General features: G+C 50.1%; 1 pseudogene; it reads right to left on the bottom strand.

Annotated features, from left to right (window-relative positions):
* Nucleotides 1-1,333: 1,333 nt before the first annotated feature.
* On the bottom strand, nucleotides 1,334-5,987 carry LOC130248809 (protein fem-1 homolog B-like; annotated as a pseudogene).
* Between the last annotated feature and the right edge of the window lie 4,105 nt (nucleotides 5,988-10,092).

Genomic DNA, 10,092 nt, shown 5'->3' with positions numbered 1-10,092 from the left:
TGGCAGATCAAGGACCAGTAGCCAAAGTTATGTCTCAACGTTGGAAAGATCCATAAGGAATATTCCCTGAGGTTGTGGGGAGAAAAGCCTGCTTCTCAAATCATTTTCACTCCTATGTTAATTTCCCCATAATTTCAGTGTCCCATTGGCCTCTTGGCTCTGACCACCCTGAGTCAGCCCCCTATCTCCCATTTATGTACATCCCCTTGACTGTTCCCAATTCCCTGGATCTCTCTGGTTTCTGTTCTGGTTCATTGCCCCAGCCTGTTAATGCCCATTGGCTATTCCTCTCCCTGACCCCTCCTGTGCAGTGCCTTGCCATGTCCCCGTTTGACCCTAACCCTTGAACCAGCCCCTCTTGCCCCAGATATATAATCCTGTACCCTCAGCCCATGCCTGTTCTTGTCCTGGACTTCTATTTGAATCCCTATGTCAATAAAGCAGCCTTTGGATTTCCAAACAAGAAAGTGTCCCTACATTGCTCCTCAGCCTCCTAGGAGCTGGTGCTCCAGACCCAATTGTGCAGGCTGCTTTCGTGACCTGCTCGTAGAGCATCACTACAGACCCTGATCCAAAGAGATAGATGGTTGGATGGAATTTTTACCCTTTGCCTCTCATCATAAACCAAATCTCTTCTAGGGATTTTTAAAAGATCCTGACCTTATAAATGACAATGGCCTGGGCCCAGGCAGAGGCCAGGTTACAATTTGGTGCTGCCCTCAGCTCTGAATGGGGACAATGCAGGGAAAGAGACAGGAAAAAGCTCAGACTGACACACACATCCACCTTCCCCCAAACAGAGAACCCTGCATACTGGGCTCATTCATCAAGGCATTTTTTTTTTAGTTCACACTGATCATGAACTAAACTCCTGCTAAGCTGGCACTGATTGAGGTGAGGAATTTTGAGGGTTCATGAAGGTTGGGATGACTTTGACAGAATTCCCAGTTTTTCTTTTCCCACCTCACTGCAAGGAGTTTGAAATCCAATTTTGTGAATTGTGTTGGACACAAAACTTTTGACAGGAGTTACCTGGGGGATTCTTTTTGTAGTGTTTAGAAAACCAAGAGCTAATGAAGGAATTCTTTTAATAAAAAAAAAAAAAAAAAAAAAAAAGGACCAAAATCTCAAACATCAGATTCGACTAGATGACAACAATGTGGCTTTTCCTGCCTCTGCCCTCCACCATCTCCACCTGAGAACTGAGGCTGCAGATGGAATCCAGAGGAACCCAAAACCAAAGGAAGAGACAAAAACAACTTCATGGACACGACTGTATTCTGCTGTCTGCTGTTGTCCCAGGATAGCCCCACCACAAAAGGTTAGACAGGGCCTAGTGGAACTGGATAAACTCCTTCAGAGCTCTTGGAATCTGGTTTTGGTTGTTGATGTTGCTGATCCGCATGGCACGGGCAGCCAGGCACTTGAGACTGAATTTCATTTGAGTTTTAAGGAGGATTGCGGACACCCTGGAGGTATTTTTATGCAGAGTTTTCTTCTGCTTGTTGGTCATGTCCATGTGGGCACCGGCCTCCACCAGGCTGATGATGATGAAGTGCAATGTGAAGAAGTCGTTGATGGGCTGGTGGTACTTACTGCACGATGATGTGCAGAGGGCTGTTCCCTGTGCTGTCCACAGCATTGATGTCAGTGCTGCAACCCAGCAGACACTTAGTGACCAGGGCACTGGGGAAGCTGGACTGTTGTTGGTGTGGAAGTTGTCCACAGGCGTGCCGGAGCTGATGGTGTGGTGCAGCAGGCTGGAGCCGTTGCATGTGCGAGGGTCCAGGTGGATCAGGTTGTAGATCTGCTTGTTGATGCGGGACTGGTCCTCCTCGTTGCACTGCATCTTGGTGGAGATGCACATCAGGTAGAGGAAAGTGAAGATGTTGCACTCGTAGTTGTCCATAGCCGCGTGGATGTTGGCGTCCGGCGTGGTTTTGATGTACGCCATGCCCTGCTCGATCTCCAGCAAGCTGCAGTGCAGGATGCTCTCGATGTCCTTGGCCTTCACGGGCTCGTTCAGCTGGATCATCTGGGAGAAGGCCTGAGTGAACCTCAGCAGGGCCTTGTGGGTGTTCCTCTTGCCTTTCTGCTGCAGGTGCAGGGCATGGAGCCAGAGCTTGATGCACTGCTCAAAGTCCGTGCCAGCCGCAAACAGCACCCCGGAAAATGATAGGGTTGGAAGATGTGGAAATTGTCTGAGCCCAGGATTCTCTCCCGCACAATGAGGCCTTACATGTGAAGGGCATCTCTGTCGAGCCTAATAGATTCTAATTCCTGAGGGGTCCTGCATTCCAACCTGCTCCCGTAAGCTTCCATCTGAGGAGACACCTCCTTCTTGATGAGGTTCTCAATGTCACGGTACCTCTCCACACAGCTAAATATAAATAGTGAAAAGTCTTCAAAAAGTCAGAGTTCTCTGTGTCATTGGCAAACGAGGCCCCCAGCAGCTCCAGAGCTTCGATCCTGCTCCTCCTGTCACAGACAGCGTGAGCCAGCAGCAGCTCAACCACATCAGCCTTGCATCTCTATGATGTAGAATCCCATTTGGATGGCTGTGATGTGCCTAGGGCTTTTTCCCTAGAAGACATTGCGGATAAGATGGTAACAATGAGGAAGAAAAACTCTTCTAAAAATCCCATTTTCCCAGTTGGTTTCCAGCTGTAACTCAATCGGCTGCTTTGGACTAGAGACAACCCATGGAAATTATTTTTTCTGAGAGGAACAGCTGGGCTTCCTCTATGTCTGACAAAAAGCAATCCGTGATTGGTTTTGAGAACTGACAACCCGGTAAAACAGTGAAAGAGCTGGGCACGCCTCTGTGAAATTCACATTTCAAAATGAACAACCCCGTGAAGCTCTCTTTCATTTTCCCCCTCTCAGAAGGTAATTATTCCTCGTCCCCCGGCCTGCGGGCCTGGTGGGGCCGGGCCGAGCAGGGCTGGGCCGGGCCCTGGGCTCTGCCTCTGCTGCAGCGCTGCCGGGTCGGGTTCCTGCCCCAGCGCGGCCAGGCGGGCCCAGGGCACGGCTGAGATGCTGCTGCTGCTGCTGAGGCACCGCTGAGATCCCGGCGTTTGATGGAAGGGGGACGGGAGGCCCGCTGGGCTGCTGAGATCTCACCAGCCCCTGCTCTGATCCAGCGCTGGCCGAGCGCTGGCAGCAGCTCTTGGCCGGGCCTGTGCGCCCCAAGCCTTGCCTGCTGGGCAGGGGAAGGGAAGAGCATCAGCCATGGCTGGAACTGAATGCGGTCAAAAGGCAGAGAACTGTCCTGCAGCCAGAGCAGCCACCCCCGTTTCTCGCTGGGCCCCGCTCTCCTGGCCCAGCCCCAGCACGGCCTGAAATACTCCACCCCAACTGCTCCAGCCCCTGCCCGGGCAAGATATTCACTCTTGCACTGCCCAGAATGACACCTACAGACACTTTGTTCTCTCTGTGAGTGAAAGAAGAGGACCGAGATGGAGATATGCACAGAAAGAGCGTGAAAATATGGAGGTCAGACAAAGGGAAGAAGTCAGGTCCCAGACGGGAGGGATTGATGGAGATGCCTCACTCTTGGACTGAAATTTCTCTGTGTTTTAAGGTGTGGATAAGAAACCCTTGTTTCCCTATAGTTTAGAGAAGTGCATTATGGGGTGGATGATAATTTTCTAAGTGTGGACATGAACAGAGGCAATAATGCTAAAGGACGTAGATGTTGAAGTAGCTTTGATTCCATGAAGAAGTTTGAATAGAGAGGAGAAGATGAAGATCTCTTTCGCCCCCCCTGCCCCGAGAAAATGGTGGAGAAGGAGAAGAGGAAGGAGGAAGTAGAAGGAGGAAGGAGGAAGGAGGAAGGAGGAAGGAAGAAGGAGGAAAGAGGAGGAGGAGAAGGAGAAGGAGAAGGAGAAGGAGAAGGAGAAGGAGAAGGAGAAGGAGAAGGAGAAGGAGAAGGAGAAGGAGAAGGAGAAGGAGAAGGAGAAGGAGAAGGAGAAGGAGAAGGAGAAGGAGAAGGAGGAGAATGAGGACCTGTGTTTTCAAAAATGAAGAGCACTTTTCATTGAACAGCTGTAATCCTTAAAGTGTGTCCCATAAGCTGACATGGTTCTCGATAACAGTTGTGGGAAGACTGTTGGTCAAAGAACAAATTTCTACACAGCGATCAGATTTCCATTCTCTCGGGTGGCTGATTTGCTGTGACATGGAAACCACGAGAAAACTGATTCTTGTGGAGAGGACCCCGTAGACTGAAGAGAAGTCTCCTCTCCCAAGAAAATTGGCAAAAGTCTATTTTTAGACATGGTAAACTAACTGATTTTTTCTGGGCATTGTCAGTGTGAAAGAAAAGAAGTTTTAGTGGGGGGAAGAGAAGTTTTATTGTGATTCTTCTTATTTTTTCCTATAGTTTCCAGTAATAAAATTTTTCTTTTGAAAGAACCTGGTTTGCCTTCCTCCTATTCCTATCTCAAAGCAAAAATGATTCATTAATTCTAGTGGGTGCACTAGCAAATTAGCCAATGCTAAATACTCCATATAAATTGATGCGTTGGCCAGGAAATCTCAAATTTGGGAACTAAAATCACTACACTCACTTGATCACTTCCCTCAGGTTTTAGTAAACCATCCTAAGGAGGCAGAAAATGGCCAGGTGCAAGCCTGGATGGAGTGATTTGCTGCAGGCAATGCAGCTTGGGAAGCACAGCAAGAACAGAGAGACCTGCCCTTGCCTGGGTGGCCCAGTCTGTGGCAAGCACCACCACAAGGCAGAGAGATTAAAACTCAGGTGTTACATTGCAGCTGTTCTAAAAGCTGCTACCCTGAAACTCAACCAGCTTGGAAGTAGGCAGGTCCCTGAGAGAGAGAGATGATTGGATGGATTTGAACAAATATACAGGATCCCAGCAAATTCATTTAACCCTAAGTGCAGATGTGTCACTGGCCAAGCGAAATGAGTGACATAAGAACTCAAACAGCCACATGTGTATACCCAAGAAATCCAAAATTTAGGGAGGGTTTAGAACAATAAAGAGAGCTTTTGTCACATGGATCGCTGAGGTTTTTATGTCTTTCTCTAACCACAACCCCAGATAACATGTTGCTCAACGACTGTATAGATTTTCTCCATGTTTTGGACGATTTCTGGTATACTCAAAATTGTTCATGATGCTTATTTTTCAGTTCTTTATGCACTTTCAACTTTATTTTTGAATGGGATAAGAGCCACTGAAGGTTTTAATGGTCACTGAACTGAAAACCACACCATTGTGCCCGCCAATGCCAATGCAAAGGGGCCAGAGAGAAGAAGAAAAGGATCCGAATTAAAAAGCAACCTGGCAAGAACCTTGAGCATAGACAGGCATAAAATCTCAGAATATGGTTATCTGTCTGAATGGTGCAGGCAAGAAACATTGAGAATAGAGAATATAGGCTGTCACCTCACCAGATTTAAATAGGCCAACCCATTTGACTGTTGAATACTGCAACCTCATGTGAAAAAACCATAAAACTAGCAAGTCATGTGCTTCTAAAAGGAGAAGTGCTTGGACTAAAGACTCAAAAAAAATTACAATATTTAGAGGCATGAAGGAATGATGTCATGGCCCACATGCCCCTTTTTTTCTCCTGAGGCCGTGTACCTGCAGGGGAGAAAGGCCTGCTATGGCAGATTTGGAAGGCCGTCAAGGCTGCCAGTACAGAACAGATGACAGAGACATCAGCGGCCCACAGACTCCATGGATGGCAACCTCAGTGAGCAATGCATTGTGACCTCACAACACTCACTGCTTATGTCAGGGCACAGGCAGAGCCTGGCTCAGACTCGCTCGCCCCTGCACTCCTGGCAAGCGTGCCTGGCAGGACTGGAAGCCCGCGAGGTCACTGGGAGCTGCTGTGGGCAACTCTCAGTGTGATTCCTGTGCCTTTGCCTGTTTCCTTAGCCCTACCTGGCTGAGGAAGCCAAGTGCTGTGAGTGGTGCTTGCAGCAGCACAGGTGAGGGTGCAGGAAACATGACTGCAGGGTGTCCCTGGGGTGGGTGATGGTGTTTGGGGAGCAGTGAGTGTGTCCTTCCTGAGGGGCCTGGGCATTCCCTCGAGCCGCCCATCTCCCTGGGACAGCAAGTGACCTGTTTTGCAGCGTGTCACACCAGCAAGAGGGACCAGCTGCTGTGCCCAGCTCTGCTGCAACCCACAACCATGGCCACGGAGACAGATTGGAACTGCCCCATCTGCCGTGACGGTGCACGGTGAAAAGGCTTCTGTTTCACCGTGCCTCCACCAGTTCTGCCTGGGCTGCATTGTGCGCTGGGTCAAGAGGAAACCATCCTGCCCCCTGTGCAGGCAGCCCATCAACACCATCGTTTACTCTGTTCGCTCAGAGGAAGACTTTCTGGAGCTCGTTCTCCCAAGCTCCTCAGACCCATGGGCTGCTGGCCAGCAGGATGAGCAGGGGGCTGTGCAGCTGATGGCCAGCACCTATGTAGCTGGCTTCCCAGCTGAGCTCTGGGCAGGCATTTTCCAGGAGCGCTCAGAAATCCTGGAGCCCCTGCTGCCCTGGCTGAACCAGGAGCTATCGCAGCTGCTCAGGACCCGCTGGTGGGAGGTGGCTCTGGCCCAGAGTGTGGTCGTAGCCAATTCGTGCTACTATGGGCTGAGCGAGGAGGCCTTGGTGCGGGAGCTGCAACCTCTGCTGCAGGAGCAGACGGTGGCATTTGTGCGGCGGCTCATCGACACTGCTGCTGACAGGTGCAGTGCTGAGATCCTGCGGCTGATGAACCTCCTGAACTCCCATGATGAGGAGGAGGAGGAGCAGGAGGAGGAGGAGCAGCAGGAGCAGGAGGAACATCATGAGGAGCAGGATGAGGAGGAGGAGGGTCGCACAGCCATCCCTGACTCCCAACATGGGTCTCCCACCCCCATCCTGCCCTCCTCCCACAGCCCAGTCATCTCCAATGTGGTAGCTGACATTGGAATATCAGATGACACGCTGTGTCCCTGGCCCGGCCGCTCTCCATCCGTGCCCGTCCCTGCAGAGCAGGAGCAGCCCCAGGAGGAGCCCGGCGGGACAGCAGCAGCAGCAGGAGCCGGCCCCTCTGCCCAGGGCTGCAGCCGCAGCCCTTGCGCTCCTGGCCGGCACACGGACTGCTTGCCCGAGGAGCCCCGGCGCCCCGCAAAGAGGAAGGGCTCTGGCCCTCAGGACTCTCCCCAGCCCCCAAAGAGGCCGGCCCGACAGCGGCAGAACAAGCCAAAAACCCCCGATTATAGAAGTAGGACTAGCAGTAGGAAATAAATTGTAGAAGTAGGAAATGAATTGTAGAAGTAGGAAAGAAATTGTAGGAGTAGGTAATTAATTGTAGAAGTAAGAAATAAATTGTTGTTTCTTTGAAAGAGTCTCTGTGGGTTGCTTTCTCCCCCTTCCCATGGTGTCTTTTCTGACATCACACTCAGGGTGGTAGGCAGAAATGGAGATACAGGGGCCCAGAGGATCTCTGGCAGATGGCTGCAACACACAGGCTACCCTAAAACTCTGGAAAGCTTCCTGCCCCCAGCTGAAGGGCAGGATAAGCCATCTTCATGGGGCACGAGCTGCAGGCAGCAATTGAGCCAACAGGACTGAAGAAGCCCTGAACAGTGGTCATGCTCAGTGCTGCACAGGAAGGCAAAATTCCCCAGCAGCCAATGGCAATCTGCCCTGGAGGAAAATTTCTTCCTGACCCCAGTGCTATTGATTTGTCATCCCAAAAAGTGCCTCTGGAATTAAGGGACCCAGTGGAAACACCAGTCTCCTTAGATAACCATATCCCATCCTACCATGTTAACTGGAGACATCAGGACAGCACAACCCAGGCTCAGGCAGGCCAAGTGCCAGTAGCATAATAGAGTCTGCAAGGCTGTTCATGTCCCTTGTGAGGGATCAAGAAGCAGTGTCTAAAGTTATCTCTCAAACTTGGAAAAAATCATAAGCAATATTCCCTGAGGTTTTGGGGAGAAAAGTCTACTTCTCAAAACTTCTGCACTCCTATGTTGATTTCCCCATAGTTCAAATGTCCCATTTTCCTGTTGGCCCTGACCACCCCAGTTCAGCCTGCCATCTCCCGTTTATGTACTTCCCCTGGAATGTTCTGAATTCCCTGGGTCCCTACTGGTTCTATTCTAACTCATTTCCAGGGTTCAAGAAGATTCAGATCATACTGTGACATGCCTAGGGCTTTTTCCATAGAAGATATTGCTGATAAGATGGTAATGATGAGGTAGGAAAACACTTCTAAAAATCTCCTTCTCCCCCCAGTTGGTTTCCAGCTGTAACTCACTGAGTTGCTTTGGCACTAAAGACAACCCATGGAAGTGATTTTACCTGAGAGGAACAGCTGGGCTTCCTCTATGTCTGACAAAAACCAATGTGTGATGGGTTTTGAGAACTGACAACCCGGTAAAAGAGTGAAAGAGCTGGGCACGCCTCTGTGAAATTCACATTTCAAAATGAACAAACCCCCTGAAGCTCTCTTTCATTTCCCCCTCTCAGAAGGTAATTATTCCTCGTCCCCCGGCCTGCGGGCCTGGTGGGGCCGGGCCGAGCAGGGCTGGGCCGGGCCCTGGGCTCTGCCTCTGCTGCAGCGCTGCCGGGTCGGGTTCCTGCCCCAGCGCGGCCAGGCGGGCCCAGGGCACGGCTGAGATGCTGCTGCTGCTGCTGAGGCACCGCTGAGATCCCGGCGTTTGATGGAAGGGGGACGGGAGGCCCGCTGGGCTGCTGAGATCTCACCAGCCCCTGCTCTGATCCAGCGCTGGCCGAGCGCTGGCAGCAGCTCTTGGCCGGGCCTGTGCGCCCCAAGCCTTGCCTGCTGGGCAGGGGAAGGGAAGAGCATCAGCCATGGCTGGAACTGAATGCGGTCAAAAGGCAGAGAACAGTCCTGCAGCCAGAGCAGCCACCCCCGTTTCTCGCTGGGCCCCGCTCTCCTGGCCCAGCCCCAGCACGGCCTGAAATACTCCACCCCAACTGCTCCAGCCCCTGCCTGGGCAAGATATTCACTCTTGCACTGCCCAGAATGAGACCTACAGACACTTTGTTCTCTCTGTGAGGGAAAGAAGAGGACTGAGATGGAGATACGCACAGAAAGAGCGTGAAAATATTGAGGTCAGAGAAAGGGAAGAAGTCAGGTCCCAGATGGAAGGGATTGATGGAGATGCCTCACTCTTGGACTGAAATTTCTTTGTTTGTAAGCTGTGTATCAGAGAGTCTGGTTTTCCTATGACTTAGAGAAGTGCATTATGGAGTGGATTATAATTTTCTAACTGTAGACCTGAGCAGAGGCATTAGTGCTAAAGTAAGCATATGTTGAAGTAGCTGTAATCTAATACGAAAATTTGAATAGAGAGGGTAGAGATGAATATGCCCATCACCCCACAGGGAAAAAGAAGGAGAAGGAGAAGGAGAAGGAGAAGGAGAAGGAGAAGGAGAAGGAGAAGGAGAAGGAGAAGGAGAAGGAGAAGGAGAAGGAGAAGGAGAAGGAGAAGGAGAAGGAGAAGGAGAAGGAGAAGGAGAAGGAGAAGGAGAAGGAGAAGGAGAAGGAGGAGAATGAGGACCTGTGTTTTCTAAAATGAAGAGCACTTTTCTTTGAACGGCTGTAATCCTTAAAGTGTGCCCCATAAGCTGACATAGTTCTCGATAACAATTGTGGGAAGACTGTTGGTCAAAGAACAAATTTCTACACAGCGATCAGATTGCCAATCTCCCGGGTGGCTGATTCACTGTCACATAGAAGCCACGAGAAAACTGATTCTTGTGAAGAGGTCCCCATAGACTGAGTAGAAGTCTCCTCTCCCAAGAAAATTGGTAAAAGTCTATTTTTAGAGATGGTGAACTGACTGATTTGTTTCTCTACATTGTCAGTGTGAAAGAAAAGAAGTTGTGGGTGGAGGACGAGTGTTCTGAATGTTTTATTCTGATTCTTCTTATGTTTTTTCTTTAGTTTATAGTAAAATTTTTCATTCTATAAGAACAATTTTGTCATCCTCGTATTCCTATCTCACCAGAGAAAATGATTAAATAATTCTAGTGGGTGCACTAGGAATTTAGCCAATGCTAAATCCTTGATATAAGTTTTTGTGATTTCTGGGAAA

This window comes from Oenanthe melanoleuca, chromosome 2 (genome assembly GCF_029582105.1).
Source record: "Oenanthe melanoleuca isolate GR-GAL-2019-014 chromosome 2, OMel1.0, whole genome shotgun sequence".
NCBI lineage: Eukaryota > Metazoa > Chordata > Aves > Passeriformes > Muscicapidae > Oenanthe > Oenanthe melanoleuca.
The sequence above is the reverse complement of the archived record's forward strand: the minus strand, read 5'-3'. Positions and strand labels throughout refer to the sequence as shown.